The sequence below is a fragment of the Gorilla gorilla genome, chromosome 5 (genome assembly GCF_029281585.2).
Source record: "Gorilla gorilla gorilla isolate KB3781 chromosome 5, NHGRI_mGorGor1-v2.1_pri, whole genome shotgun sequence".
Classification (NCBI taxonomy): domain Eukaryota; kingdom Metazoa; phylum Chordata; class Mammalia; order Primates; family Hominidae; genus Gorilla; species Gorilla gorilla.
The window spans coordinates 111085803-111102135 of NC_073229.2; the positions used below are offsets into that span (position 1 = coordinate 111085803).

The following is a 16333-nucleotide window of genomic DNA, read 5'->3' on the forward strand; positions in this document are numbered from 1 at the left end:
TTCTGAGGTATGTTCAGGATAGTTTCCAAGTGTATAATATTTGTTTCCATAGTTCCTTATGTTGTAATAACCAAAAAATAGGTAAATCAATTTTAAATAAAGCAATTTAACAAACTCATATTTCCTTTATATTTTGGAGGAACTCCAAACTTGCAAGAGTAGAACAATGTCCTTACTTACTCTCTTGGGATATCTAAAATATCTTCAGTCCTATAAGATTCTTTTTTAAAATGAGGAATGATTCTTGTTCTGCTTATTTTTACATAACACCTTTATCATCAAACAAACTTCAAGATGTGTCATCTTTAGTAGGAAAACATATTTCCACCTCATCCTCCTGTTAGACTTCAGTCTACTTTAAGCCTATTCTCAGTTTAATGGGATTAACAGAAGCAAATCACAATTTAAGACTATAGTTTACCAACCTTCCTTTCTCTTATTCAGTGAAATTCCCCTGATAATCCATCGGTCAACCCCTGCTGGCCTTGAGAGGCGCTCCAGAAGGCAGGAGAAGGGCACACAGGCTCGCTTTTTGAACTGAAGAAGGGTTTCATTTGGTTTAGAATTGTCAAACTTCAAAAAATAAATAAATAACTTAAAGTGTTTTTCAAATCAGCCATAAGGCTACAAACCAGAAAGAAAAGTGTGAGGCAGGTGTTTAGGGAAGCTACCCAAGTTGCCTACATGGTTTCCAAGGTCCTTTCAACTCTAAGGTTTGTGTATCAGGCTGTCTACAGATCATACTGTCTCCATAAGATTGTCTAGTTCATTTTATGGCTAGTTTGAACAATCTGATTTTCTTTTTTACAATGGCAGGGGCTCAATCCATGTTAGGCTTCAATGTTGAGTCACCCAAGTTCTCCACAGAGAATAACCAACCAGCCGTAAGGAAGCTTCTTTTAGCAATGCCAGGATTCTGCAAAGTCCCTCCCAGCTTAACTTTTCTGACCTTGCGGCAGCAGAACAACAAAAAGAACAGCCCCTGGCACCCTCAGAACAGCACAAAGCCCTCTGACAACCTGAGATGGCGCCCAGGTAGACTTCCCTCAAAAAAAAAAAAAAAAAAATGGCAAGGCTGCTTCAGCAGGTCTTTCAGCCCCAACCACTCCACCCTCCGTCTCCTTTTCTTCACTGCTTTCCCCACCTCTCTTCCCCCCTTCCACTTTGACCCACCCCAATTTTCGTCCACTTCTCCCTCACCCCTTCCTTGTAATCTCTCTCCTTGAGGCATCCTGTGGATGTTGACTGTAATCTCCCCTGGAGGAGGGCTAAGAAATGCACCTCCAGAGGGTCTGTTTGCCGTTGGAACCGCGTAGAGAAAGCGTGCAAACCCGTCAACTGCTCCCGCCGTTCCTCTCCCTCCTCAACCCAGGCTCGCTACAGAAGGGGGGAGTAGGGTCTGCCCCCTTGTTGTATCTATTTTCCCCTTCTCCGCCAGGGCTGTGGCCGGCAAGGGGCTCAGGAGGTGAGTCCCTTGCCCACACCTCCAACCCCGCTGGCCCGGTTTATAACATGGACAGCCCTGCCCTCTAGTGTCTGCAACCGGGAGCCCTAAGACGCCATCAGCTCCAGAATTTCTCTTTTATAACCTAAGCAAGACCTGGAGTACCTCGGAGCTGCGACCTCCAGTTCACAATACCACCTGCCTCACACCCGGGCTCATCTTTTCATCCCACACCCACCACCCCCCTCTCCGTTCACGGTGTCCCGGGAGGCTGCGACCTGCGTAGATGATTTAGCAGACTGCCCCTGCCCATGCTCCTGCTCCTGCTCCTCCTCCTCCTCCTCCTCTTCCCCGCTCTCTCCCTCTCGCCTCCTCTTACAGTCCAGGCGCCCAGACTCGGCGAAGCTCAGCGCCTGCCACCAGCGGTGCCTCGGGCTGCCCGGCGCGCCGCGCTCCCAGGTTCTGTCTCGCCGCACCCCGGCGGGCACTGGCGCGGGCAAGGACGCTGGCGGGGAGAACGCCCTGGGCTCAACGTACTCCAGAATCGAATGTTGAGAGAAGCAGTGCTCTGATCCAGCTCAGGAGAAAAAGGAGCGGGTTCCGAGACTTCTGGAGCCAGCTGGACGTGCCGGTTTGCCCAGTGCGGCGCGGCTGCACGCACCGTCCGCAAGGTGAGGGGCGCACACCTTCCGGGACGACCTTGGCTTCCCTTCTTACCCCCACCCACTCCAGGTATTCCAGCTCTGGCTTGGGGATGTTTGCCAGCTTTGAGGCGCAAAGGCGGCGGGAGTTGGGATGCGGGGTGTCGGAGGGAGACTGAGGGTCGCCCGGGCACCGTGCCTGCACCCTGGATTATAGTACAGAGAGCATTTCTTGTTCAAACAATTCCTCAAATGTGTGAACCTGAGAATCAACATTGTGTATAACTGTGGTTTGAGCATTTCATCCTGCTTCTTTGCAAAAGGATTAGAGACAGCTTAAAGATTAAATAGGGATGGAACGGGTGCTGGGGGGGGCCGGGGAAAACTTGAGTAGAAATCACAGGGAGGTGGTATGTTCCAGGGACCCCGGAAGAACTGTGTGATTTCAAAGCCAGCTGATTAAAAAACCTTTGATTAGAAAGGACTGCACTGTTGCTCCAGCCCTCAGAAAATAATACTGTGCTCAGTCCTGATAAACAAAATACCCAGGTGTGGAGGTAATGAGGCAGGCTCATTTTTTTAAAAATACAAAATAAATCTTGGAAGTAAGAGTTAAGATGAGAAGTTTGGTCTTAAGCCATCTCCACCCAATACTGCAAGGTGAGAGGCTGACCCCCTACCTAACGAAAAGGAAAGGAAATTGAGTCTAAAGGGAAGTGATTCCAGCTCCTATCACAGGATCATAGTGGTTTTGCATCTATATGTATATTTCTGCCTGTGCCCAGTTTTGGAAGAAAGGACCTTGTATTCAACCCAACGCTGCTTGTCCTTGAGTTAGAAGGATAAGGCAGATGGTGTCAGCATCCCAAGGTGTTTCTTCCTAACCTTTCTTATCATCCTTCCTTGCCTCCTGCACCAAATCTCTTGGGGAGGGAGCAGCCCAGGAGGAAATAATAGATCGTCAAATGGGTTGGGGGAGCAGTGTTTTTTCCAAAATAATTTAGGCTCATTTCATCATTCTTATGTTTTCCCTCAAAGCTCTAAGCAGTACATCGTCCTAAGCTGAATTTAACATTGCTCCAGAATATATATTTATCATAGTTGTACATTCAGACACAATATGCATAACCTTAAACAGCCAGGATGCACTTGTGAATCAGGGGCTTCCCTTACTTAATCTTGCGCAAGAGAGGCAAAGCAGGCACGTGGGTCTGATTCCCTGTGCGGTCTCCTTCATGAGGAGCATATGTGAAATACCTTTGAAATACAGAGAAGATTGAGACAGCTTTTCTCTTTCTGGTACAGTTGCTTTCCTGCTGGATTAAATGAGATGACCCTGTCTTCAACAAATAAATGAATGGAGGCATTTGAGGCCCATTTAACAAATGCACAAAATATGCCTGCCTCTGTTTTTCCTCCCTTCAGAGCTTTAGCCTCCAGTCCACGGAGTTGTGATGATGAAGCCGACCTCCTAAGTGGGACTCAGCTCAGTTTCTGTATCATATTTAAAACAGAGTATGTTGCTTATTTCTAAAATTGCATAGCACCTCACCACTAGCTATTCTGCTGCATAGAGGTATTTCATCACTAAGAGAGCTATATAGAGAAACTCACTCAAATCCTGATTCATCATTGTTGATAGAACTTAACTATTGTGTCATCATCACCTGACATGGGCTGCAGAAGCTCCAAGGATTGCCATAGATCTCAATTGAGACTTCTAGTAACAGAGCTAGAAAGGAGCCTTTTAAAGTGTAGCCATGTCTCTGGTCATTAGGTATATGCATGTTCAAATATTCCTTTAGGTGCTTGTTTTCGCTTTCATAACAATTTCCAGGGATGAAAACTTAGCAGATTATTTTTATAATGAAGAGTATTCAAATTAACAATGTGTATCCACCAGCTAACAAGTTTTAAATTCCACAGAAATCAACATCACAAACATAGTAAGATCAAGTTTTCTTTCTTTCCTCTTCTGCCATAATGACTTCATTCAAGGCCTAGTCCCAGACCAAGTGCATGGAAACGATGGCTCATGTCTCTCAACATTTGCCCAAGGGAATGGTGCCTACCTTGCAACTCAGCGTGATGTCACCTTTATTAGCCATTCTGGTATCTATACAAAATATTTGCTCCCCATTTCTTCTTATCGATGGCTGGTCAGCAACAATCATGTAAATAAGTTTCCATTCTTTTGAGGAAGATAACAAAGTCAGGGTTTCTCAGAAGTGGTGCCTAGGAAGAGACAAAATCCAGGACACACCTCTAGTTCAGGTAACACTGCAATACATTTCAATTTCCTGCTGCGTGATGGGGTTATTATTGAAGAGGGAAGTAAGGTATATCATTCACAGCACATTGTCCCCACCTGGCTCAAGCACCACCCATTCCCCAGGTGGGCTCAATATGCTACCCCCCACCACCACCAAGATACCAAGGCTGCAAATGAAAAGTAGATCTCAGCCAGGCATGATGGCTCACACCTGTAATTCCAACACTTTAGGAGGCCAAGGCAGGGGGATCACATGAGCCCATGAGTTCGAGACCAGCCTGAGCAAAATAATGAGAACTCATCTCTACAAAAAAATTTAAAATGAGCCAAGTATAGTGGTGTGTACCTGTAGTCCCAGGCTACTTGGGAGGTTGAAGTGAGAGGATCGCTTGAGCCCAGAAAGCCAAAGTTGCAGTGAGCCAAGTTCGTGCCACTGCACTACAGCCTAGGTGACAGAGCAAGGCCTTGTCTCAAAAAAAGAAAAGAAAGAAAAAGAAAGTAGGTCTCTTTGCAGAAAGCCTCAGGCCCTGAACTTTTGTGTCATCTTCTCATTACTCAAGTCTAATTCCCTACATCTCACTTTTACACACAGATCATTTTTTTCATGTTTGTTTTGATTGCCCACCCTGGAATTCTATTTCTACACTACCCTTTAAAAGTGAAAGATCAAATCTAACACTCTAATGTGGGAAAGCATTCCCTCTATTTCTACAAGCTTATTTACACAAAAAAATAAGCTTGAGACTGATCAAAAGCTGAATTTCTACCAAATAGGAACTTACTTTTTATGCCATAAATTATCAAGGCCATCTCAAGGCAGAGGTGAGTTTAGCATCTCATGCTTTATGCTCCTTTCTTCTGCACCTACCAGATTTTTATTATGTGTGAAATTATATGAACATAAACCCCAGGGAAACATTGAAGATGAGTGTGCCGTCATAAGTGACGAGGGGACAGATGAACAGGGAAGAGAAATGGGGCAGCAGCACTTTAGAGTGACTTACTTCTCTCTTGTTTTCTCCTCCCTGAATCATTTTCTAGAACCAGTATTGCGGCCCCTAAAATTTGGGGCTTAGGTCAGTCAACTTACCAAAGTTCATCTTCCTGGTGATGAAAGGACTTTCATCAAAATCCCAGCTACTTTTTATTCGTTCCCACATTTTGTGGATTAAGAAACTGAGAACCAGAATTTATAGAGATCACTCAATCAACTGGCATATTCCCGGATCACAACAAATTGATAAAATTCTTGAGAACCCTCTTTCTAATACAGATTGACTATAATTTTGTCTTTCATTTTTAGTTCTCTTATTTTGTCTCATCCACTGTGGATTATCTGGTTTACTGCAGTCCTTACCTGAATAGATGTCAGTGTTTTGATCCCATTGTTGTATTCCCCTAAAACACGTCAAATGAAAAACTGGACACTTTAATAGGTTTATTGTTAGCACTCTCTCATGCTGATCAATTCTCAACACATGCAGTTGTAGGATTAGGAAGACAAAATCCTTTAGAAGAAGCTATGAAACCTAATCCTTCTGCATCTGGATCATTTTAAACTACAAGTTGTAAGAGGAATGAGCATCTCTGGATTCTAGTTATCAGTGCAGACCAGATGGAAGGTCTTTATGAAATCTGGTATGAGAAGGAAAGCATTTTATAGCAAGAAGAAAATATTTTGAGAAATAGCTACCAGCAGCAGCAGCTAGCAGTTCTAAAACTCTCAGATCCTCCTAATGACCCCATTAGGGAGGGAGGAAGGGAGCAAGGAAGGAAGGAATGAAGGAAGGAAAGAAGAAAGGAAGGAAGGAAGGAAGGAAGGGAAGGAGGGAGGGAGGGAAGTGTTATAAATATTGGTCAGGGAAAAGTTTTATTATTAATGACAGATTAAATAATTAGCTACTAGGAAAATTCAAGGGGATACATAAAAATGCCATTAGAAAGAATGAGAGAACTCAGTAAGGCAGCTAGCTACAATAGCTTGCCTGGTTAGCGACAATATAATCATAGGGATTTATATTACGCTTGTACACTGTTGGGCAGAAAACATGCCTGAGAGGTATAAAAGATGCTGTTAGCATCCAAGAAAAATGGGAAAGGAAAGCCCACCTCATCTGAGGAAGATGGAGGAAGAACCTACAGAAAAGGATTCCACATTCCAAACTCATCCCTCTGAATTCAGTAATATTTATCCTTATATGATTTCTGACAGTGTAGCTTGTCATTGTAATTAATTCTTTCCTGTAAGTAAACAAGAATTGTATACTTACGTAAGTACCTTACATTTTAAACTTTATTACATTGTCCTAATTTTAATGTTGAACTCTGCCCTAGTCAAGGAAGTATTTGTTACCTAACACAAGAATTTGATATACAGTAATCCATAAACACTATCCTACCATATAGTTCATCATAATTTAACATTCAAAGAAAGAAGCATGATTTCCTCTTTTATTATGCTTTCATTTGAGCCATTTTAACTTTCTTACCATTCTTTCCTTCTGAACCTAATTCAATTCCTTACACAATGCTCTAAAAAATCAAGGATTAAATATGTAACTTAATTTATAATTAGCAAATACATCATTTACAAGATACATTCATATTGGCAAGCATATTTTATTTCATAGATTGTAAACTGGTAAAACAATGTAATCTCCTCACCCTCTCTGCAATACAGTAAGCCTGTTTCTAAGACCATCAAGGTTTTACTTTATGTCCGAGGCATTGGAGAACCAGACTGTACTGACCCCAGGGTTTGGTGACTTATATATAAATGAAGCATCTTACCAAGAAGGGATGAAAAATGACTTTAGAGGAAGCAAAACTCTCAAAGCTCACAAGACTTGATTACTTTCAGCTTGGTGACAGAGGCAATGCTCTTGTGATGCAGATGGAGTAATTTCTCCAGCACAAAAGATGTCCAGCCTGGTCCCATTGGCTTTGAGATAATCTCTCACATTGCATTAAGTGTACTGAGTACCCTTTCTCAGACTTATGTACCATTAGCATGCATTTCATTAACAGTTAATGATTACATAGTATTGTTACTATTACCACATACTCCTGTTATATTAAAATACGTGAAATTTGTAGCTGTGTTTTGCCTGTTTAGTAAAATGAGTCTGAATCTAAGGGTGAGAGGGTCTACACACAGCCAAGAGGATGGGGTATTAACCCAGGCCTGTGTGAAGATATTTGCATCTCATGGAATGCTCTCCAGAGAACAAATTGACCTACCCTGTGGATGTCAGCTAAGCTCCCGCCAGCTTCCTCAGGGCTTGCTGAATGTACAGTGAGTGCCACAGTGCCAGTGTGGCGGTGAAGCACAGGCCCAACTCTACGGACCTGGGGTCAGAAGGCCTGGGTTAATACCCCATTCTCTTGGCTGTATGAGCTGCATGGTCTGTCATCATTACAATGGGGACAATAATACATGCCCTGTCTACCTCAGCCTCCTTTCAGGGAAGTTTCTCAAAACAGAGTATGCTATTGTGATTCATTGTCACCTGTGATGTCAAACTGCACTTTGTGTTATACTCCTAGGGGGTAACACAGCATGGGGCTCAAGCCCAAGCTCTCGAGTCCAGAAAGCCAGGTTCATATCCCAGCTCTGCCATTCATTAACTGCTTTCACATCTCTAAACCTCAGTTTCCTCATTTGTTGGGGCTCACATAACAGTACTATGTCATAGGGCTATTATGAGGATTAAATATGTGTATTCATTATTGCTAAATAATAAATTACCCCAAAACCTAATGGCTTAAAGCAACAGATTTTTATTATCTCTATTATCATAGCTCTATGGGTTGGGAATCTGGGTATGGCTTAGCTAGGTCCTCTGGCTCAGGTCTGTCACTCACAGGCTGCAAAGTTTCAGCCGAGACTGCAGACATCTCAAGGCTCAACTGGGGAAAGATACGCTTCCAGGCTCACTCATGTGGCTGTTGACAAGCCTCAGGTCCCAGCTGGCTGCTGGCTGGAGACGTTCTTTTGCTACCACATGGACCTCTCTATAGGGCTGCTAACAAAACAGAGTGCTTCATGCAGATGTTGCAGCTTGCTGTCCTTGGAGCAAGGGCTAAGATTGAAAGATAGCAAAATAGAAGCCAAGGTCTTTTTGTAACCTGGTATCAGAAGTGATATCCCATGGCTTCTGCTGTGTTCCTCATTAGAGACAAGTCACTAGTTTCAGCCTAATTCAAGGGGAAGGGATTACACAGTGGGAGGAATACCTACAGGAACCAAATCATTGAGAGCCACCTGAGATACTGCCTGCCACAATATAAGACATCAGAAGCTGTTTGATAAAGACTCAATTCAGTATCACCTCATAGTTTTATCTCATAGTAATGTTCTCAGACTGAAATTAGATAATCTGTCAAAGAATTTGTAAAATATAAAGCTCTATACAATATCAAGATTTTATTAGTTTTATTAATGCTGAGAATCCAGTTCCACTTTATAGATGGTGATATAAGAACAGCAAATCAATGATTAAGAGATGCGAATTTTACACCTTGCTGTGTGTGTGACCTTGGAAAAGCCATTTATTTGTTTCATACCTTAGTTCTCTCATAAAAGTGATGATAATAACAGACTTACCAGGATAAAATAAGATAATAGACAGCCATGCAGCACATTGACAATATTTTGGTCACCCACAAACCACATATATGACAGTGGTCCCACAAATTATAGTGGAGCTGAAAAATTCCTACAGCCTAGTGACATCATCGCTATTGCAATGTTGTTGTAGCACAATGTATCGCTCATGTGCTTGTGATGAGGCTGGTGTAAACAAACCTGTGCTGCCAGTTGTATAAAAGTATAGCACATACAATTATGTATAGTATATAATACTTGCTAATGATAATAAACAACTGTTACTGGTTTATACATTTACTGTACTATACTTTTTATCATTATTTTGGGGTGTGTTCCTACTTAATTAAAAAAAAAAGTAAAAAGAAGTTTAACTGTAAAACAGCCTCAGGCAGGTCCTTCAGAAGGTATCCCAGAAAGCAGCATTGTTATTACAGGAGATGACAGCTCCATGCATGTTATTGCCCCGAAGGACCTTCCAATGGGACAGGATGTGTAAATAGATACAGTGATATTGATAATCCTGAGCCTGTGTAGGCTGAGGCTAATGTGTCTGTATCTTAGTTTTGTTCGTTTGTTTGTTTGTTTGTTTGTTTGTTTGAGACGGAGTCTCAGTCGCCCAGGCTGGAGTGCAGCAGCACAATCTCGCCTCATTGCAACATCCGCCTCCCAGGTTCAAGCGATTCTCCCACCTCAGCTTCCTAGTAGCTGGGATTACAGGCACTCGCCACCATGCCCAGCTAATTTTTTGAATTTTTAGTAGAGACGGGATTTCACCATATTGGCCATGCTGGTCTTGAACCCCTGACCTCAAATGATTCGCCCGCCTCAGCCTCCCAAAGTGCTGGGATTACAGGCGTGAGTATCTTAGTTTTTAACAAAAAAGTTTGAAAAGGAAAGAAAAAATTTAAAGTTTTAAAAATAGAAAAAAGTTTATAAAATAATGTTATAAATAATGAGAATATTTTTGTATAGCTATACAATGTGTTTTAAGCTAAGTGCTATTACAAAAAGAGTCAAAAAGGTTTTTTTAATTTAAAAGTTTGGGGGTTTTTTTGTTTTGTTTTTGTTTTTGTTTTTGTTTTTTTGAGATGATGTTTCTTTCTTGCCTCGCAGACTGGAGTGCAGTGGCGTGGTGATCCCAGTTCACTGCAACGTCCGCCTCCCCAGTTTCAAGCAATTCTCCTGCCTCAGCCTCCCAAGTAACTGGGATCACAGGCATATGCCACCATGCCCAGCTAAATTTTGTATTTTTAGTAGAGATGGAGATTCACTATGTTGGCCAGGCTGGTCTCAATCTCCTGACCTCAGGTGGTTTACCTGCCTCGGCCTCCCAAAGTGCTGGAATTACAGGCATGAGCCACCACACCCGGCCTAATTAAAAAGTTTATAAAGTAAAAAAGTTATAGTAAGATAAGGTTAACTTATTATTGGAGAGAGAAAAAATGGTTTTTACAAATTAGGTATAGCTTAAGTGTACAGTGTTTTTAAAGTCTACAGTAGTGTACAGTAATGTACTAGGCCTTCGTATTCGCTCAACACTGACTCACTGACTCACCCAGAGCAGCTTCTAATCCTGCAAACTCCATTCATGATAAGTTCCCTACACAAGTATCCCATTTTTTATCTTTATACCATATTTTCACTGTACCCTTTCTACGTTTAGATACACAAATACTATTGTGTTACATTTGCCTACAGTATTCAATACAGTAACATGCTGTCTGGCTTTGTAGCCTAGAAGCAATAGGCTATGCCACATAGCCTAGGTGTGCAGTAGGCTACACCATCTAGGTTTGTGGAAGTACACATCTTGATGTTCACACAATGATGAAATGGCCTAACAATGCATTTCTCAGAATGTATGATGCATGGCTATATACAAAATTATGCTGAAATCTAAAAAAATGAGATGATGGTCATAATGACAATGACGAAGATGACTATATGTTTCAGCTTCTACTCCATGGTCCTTTGAGGACAACTGAAGTAACTAGATATGATTTTTATCAGTTATGTTTTAAGTGTATGTATCAAATCCAGCTACCCCAAGTTTTACAATAACTTTATATGGTTTAATCTTATCTTGCTGAACACATTAGATATGCTGCCCTGAAAAGTGGCTTGCAAACAGAATTTTTAGAAACTGAACCATAATTAAAATGCACAGAGGCCGGGCACGGTGGCTCACACCTGTAATCCCAGTACTTTGGGAAGCCGAGACAGGCGGATCACCTGAGGTCAGGAGTTTGAGATCAGCCTGACCAACATGAAGAAACCCTGTCTCTACTAAAAATACAAAATTAGCCATGCGTGGTGGCACATGCCTGTAATCCCAGCTACTCAGGAGGCTGAGGCAGGAGAATCTCTTGAACCCAGGAGGCGGAGGTTGTGGTGAGCCGAGATCGCGCCATTGCACTCCAGCCTGGGCAACAGGAGTGAAACTCTGTCTCAAAAAAAAAATGCACAGAGAAGGTTTCCATGTATCTAGTGGAATTGTACAATGCTTATGTGATCTTGTGATATCATTAATATTTTGTAATATAAATAATTATCCTCATCTTATTATTTTAATTTTCTGGCATTGTAGCAAGTGCCCTTGAATTGGGCACACCTGTATAAATATTTATAGTTACTTAAGAACTCACAAAACAACCTTTTGAAGTAGGCAAATAAAACCAACTCTTGGTTATCTCAAAGAGTTCTTTTTGTTTGATTCTTGTGTTATCTACATTTCTTCTCTCACTGTAAATTGGCATAAATTTGGCAGATACAAAACAAGTAAAGTTCAAACTCCTCCACTCAACCACTTTAAGGGATTTTTTTCCTGCTTATAAGTATATCACATGTTCATTGTCGAAAATTTGGAAATGCAGAAAAGCATAAAAAATGTAGTTAAAGTTACTCTTATTGCCACCACCAAGAGGCAGCCACTATTGATACTTTGATGAATTTCTGCCTTAGTGCTTTCCCTCTCTATAGGGAGAAAAGAGTGGTTTCTTTTTCAATGAAATCAGGAGTATGTTATATACTTTTCTTGTGTTCTGCTTTTTCTAATTAACATTATTTTTAAATGATATTTCCATTTATTGATTCAACAACATAAATTAGTAAATATTGACTATATCCAAAGTGGAATTTGGATGAACTGTAAGAAATATAGTTAATAATTGAATTCAGATTTTTTAAATCAATTCCAACAATTGTGAAGTAGTTTCTTTTCCTTTTTTTTTAAATTTTACTTTAAGTTTGGTGATACATGTGCAGAACGTGCAGGTTTGTTACATAGGTGTACATGTGCCACAGTGGTTCGCTGCACCTATCAACCTGTCATCTAGGTTTTAAGCCCTGCATGCGTTAGGTGTTTGTCCTAATGCTCACCCTCCCTTTACCCTCCACCCCGCGACAGGCCCCAGTGTGTGATGTTCCCCTCCTTGTGTTCATGTGTTCTCATTGTTCAACTCCCACTTATGAGTGAGAACACGTGGTGTTTGGTTTTCTGTTCCTGTGTTAGTTTGCCGAGAATGATGGCTTCCAGCTTCATCCATGTCCCTGCAAAGGACATGAACTCATTCTTTTTTTATGGCTGCAAACATTATCTACTTAATAAGTTTCACATATAATTATTATTTGAAAACATCATTTCTAATAAGTATATAATATTGTTGTATGGATATACTATATCTTATTTAACCAGTCATTACTATTGGACTTCTAGGTGGTTGTCAGTTTTTATACTGTAAAATTATAGCATGAAAAGAAAATTTTTACATAAGTCTTTGTCATTCATTATTCTAGTTATCTTAGTAAAAGTAGCAAAGGAGTCCTTGAAGTCACTAGGGGGAAATGAGGTTTGGTAATCCAAGTATAAATATATACACCACAGTCTTCTCTTCCCTCTTCCCTACCACTTCCTCTCACCTCCCGCTGGCAGAAATTTGCAGGCTTTTAATGCTGGAAATTGCTGAAGTAACAATCTAATTGGGGTGGCCATCTGTCGTTTTTGGCCCATATGGTTCAGGTCACACTGAATGCACCCTTGGCTCCAAGAGTGACATGGGACCCAGGCCCATCCAAACATCTTGTTCTCCAGGGCACTGTGATTGGTTCAGGGATAGGCCGTGATCCAAGCAGACCAATTGGAATCAATGAGGCTCAGTTGAGAGGTGTTCAGGTGCCATCACCTACATTGGATTTGGAGATTTAAGGATACATGCCAGGAACTGCAGGGACCCAACATAAGGGGAGTGCCTCCTGAGGATAAAACTTTACATGGAGGAAGGAAGAGCCAAGAGATGGAGAAAGATTCTTGGGTATATTATTTAAGTTTCTGGATCCACCTGTGCCTGATCTACACTTGACACTGAAGTTTCATGAGCAAGTAAAGTCTCCTTCTCACTTATGCCAATTTAAGAAGATTTCTGTCATTTGTCTTTTAAAAAGTCTTTAATAATCCAGAGATTTTTACCCTCTCAATTGATGAAAATGAGTTGTAGTTAAGACAGATTCTGGAACTGAATCCTAGTTCCATCACTGACAGTGTAACGAGGGAAGGTTACATGACCTTTCCCCAGTCAGCTTCCCTACCTATAAAATGAAAATAATGCTAATACTTATCACCTCAGAGAGGTTTTTGTAGGGTTAAGTAAGTTAATATGTGAAAAAGTGCTTAAAACAGTACCTGGTATATTTTAATTACTACGTAAGTGTGTCCCTGCTGCTGCTGCTGTTGTTATTTTGAAGGCAGAAAGAAAATGCAGGAGAGTAAATGACCTATTTCACTCATGCAGAGATTTAGCAGCCAAGCTAAAATTCAAATTTAGGTCTTCTCTTTTCTCTACTTGTTTTTCTTTCTCAAGAGCTAAGCCTATCGTCATCTTTATGATGTATTTGAGTATTAAGCTTTCAGAAGTTTCCATCCACATATTTGAACATTTCTATCAAAAGTTTTTGAGGTAGACCAGGAGGCCAGAAAATAGATTTAAGTTACTAGCAATAACCAGATGCTACTGTAGGATTATAGGTTATCATAACTTGTAACTAAAAATTATGATTTTTATTATAATAAGTTTAATTACATTTATTTAATTTTAATTAAAATTAAAATACATTTTATTATTATAATTTCTACTTTAACAAGTAACTATACCTTTCACTGTGTTTTATTTAGCACCTTTCACAGTGTTGTTGTCTTTTTTAATATACCTTCCTATTAAACCAGTTGCTCTTTGCAGAATGCTTGAATCATTTGGCTCTTGGTTAGTAGGCTCCTGTTACCTAACCAAGCACTGAGTGAACGTATTTACTGGGGAGGCAGCTGGTCTCTCCAAAATGTAAATCAGATTTCATCATGTCTGGCTTGGAGAGAACGTGGCATATGGCAAATGAAGACACAGCTGCATAGTGAAATTTTCCATCACAAATTAGTCTAATACCTGAATGCAGAGTGAATAAAACATTTTCTAAACAAGAATATTATGTTCAAATTCATAATCATTGTTAAATATTAAGAGTCAGGTTATTTCCCTTGAATTATACAAAATTTCACTATTCTTGAAAAAGTACATGTTATCTTATATTTAATGTCATACTATTCACATCCAGGCTGCCTTTCAACTTCTATTATTTAAAAATATTTTCAGATATCTACATTGCCTGTTATTAAAATGCAAACTGTTCTTTGAGTAGAGAACTTTTGTGTAAGGCCTCACAAAGTTCTGATAGAGATGAAGTGCACGGAAGGAATGACAGTGTGGTGGGAAGGTCCATGGCCTTAGGGGAATGGGTGGGAACCTAAGCTTTGGAGCAGTTAGGTTGGAATTCAGACAAAGCCCTGCCACTTCTAGGCTGCAAAAGTATTGAACAAGGTACTTAACTACCCTCTGCCTCAGTTTCCTTATCTGTGATAAGAATAATATCATGTAATGATAATACAAACATCATAGGATTGTCAGAATCAAGATGAGAAAATGTATGCAATATTCTTAGCATAGTACCTGCCACATAATAAGCACTGAAAAATAATGACCTGCTTCATCACTGGCTCTAAAGTTGTGTCCAATTGGTTTCATAACCCTAAAAAGGCTATCAAATCTTCCTGGGCCTCAGTTTTGTCATTAGATGAGTAAATTGGACCAAATTCTATAAAAAATGCCTTTGGGGGTTAAAATGCTACGACAATGCCCATACACATTGGGGTAAACCAAAAATCTATAACAGGGGCAAACTTGGGAAGATTTTTTCAAATCTGTTTTTCTACACTGAAATTGAGCTGCATCCATTCTCCAAAGGTGATCATCTTCTCTAATAATAAAGCAAGGTTTGTCTATTTTTAACTTTTTATTGATCCAGTGCTCAGATTTTTCAGCACCATTTGGGGAGGAGTGTTCAATGGCTCATTGCAGAACCTTCCTTGTCATGATGATTTTGATAATATTATTGACATTCTTTCAGATTCCATAGTGAGTCTTTGTCATGATCAAAGGGCTCATGATGCTGATAACACAAACAAAAGTAACCAGTTCAAGAATTAATTTGGTTAATGAGGATCACTAATACGGATAATTTCTTCCTAACTGTTTTGGCGGGATGCATTATTTGGTTGAGTGTATTATCTTGTCTACACTGATCAAGCTAGCTTGAAACTCTTCTTATCAGCCTTTAACTACGTACTTTACCAACACAGCCTTTGCAATACTTGTTTTCTTTTCATGAAGAGCTTTTAAATTTTTTGCCTAGATTCCAAAGTAAGAAATCAATTTAAATGGCATAACTTTCAAACTAGACTTCTGAAAGACTTTATGCATCATCAGTAAATCTAAATTGATATTTTTCTTTAAAAGATGCAACTTTTCTATTTCCTATGTAAATAACTGTGACTCTATTGATTTATAAACTCCAAGAACAATTACCACTAGGGAAAAAGACAGGATAAAGGAGCATTTGTTGTCAAGCAGATATAATATTTTGAACTGATGATAATGTTTCCCTTACAAAACATGCTTGTATTAACTGATATTTATACTCATTTTTGAAAACTGAATTACAGATTTATGAAGGATATATTCAAAACTTAATTCACTAAAAGAAAAAAAAGATATGTCTATTGAAATATCCCCTAAGAAGCAGAAAAATATTTTTGTTCTAGTAGTATAAATAGAATAATGCAAATAAGAATGTCACCTGAATTTTAAGTAACACACAGTATATTTGGACCCCAGATTGACAATTGGCAACAGTACCAGAAAATAAACTAGAAGCTAGATGCAGCCAGGCCTTGGCAAATATCTTTTTATACTGTTGTTAAGAAACTCATAATAACTGCTTCCTCACTGATGTGAACTTTCCTTAGTTGACACTCTCTTGATTAC

At 40.0% G+C, this 16333-nt stretch overlaps 1 protein-coding gene across 1 annotated transcript in view; it reads left to right on the plus strand.

Annotated features, from left to right (window-relative positions):
• Nucleotides 1–1113: 1113 nt before the first annotated feature.
• Nucleotides 1114–16333, plus strand: part of HTR1E (5-hydroxytryptamine receptor 1E) — an 81381-nt gene continuing 66161 nt past the window's right edge. The window contains exon 1 of the mRNA XM_004044371.5: nt 1114–2115. The gene's annotated coding sequence lies outside the window, so the exon portion shown is untranslated. The remainder of the gene's footprint in view (nt 2116–16333) is intronic.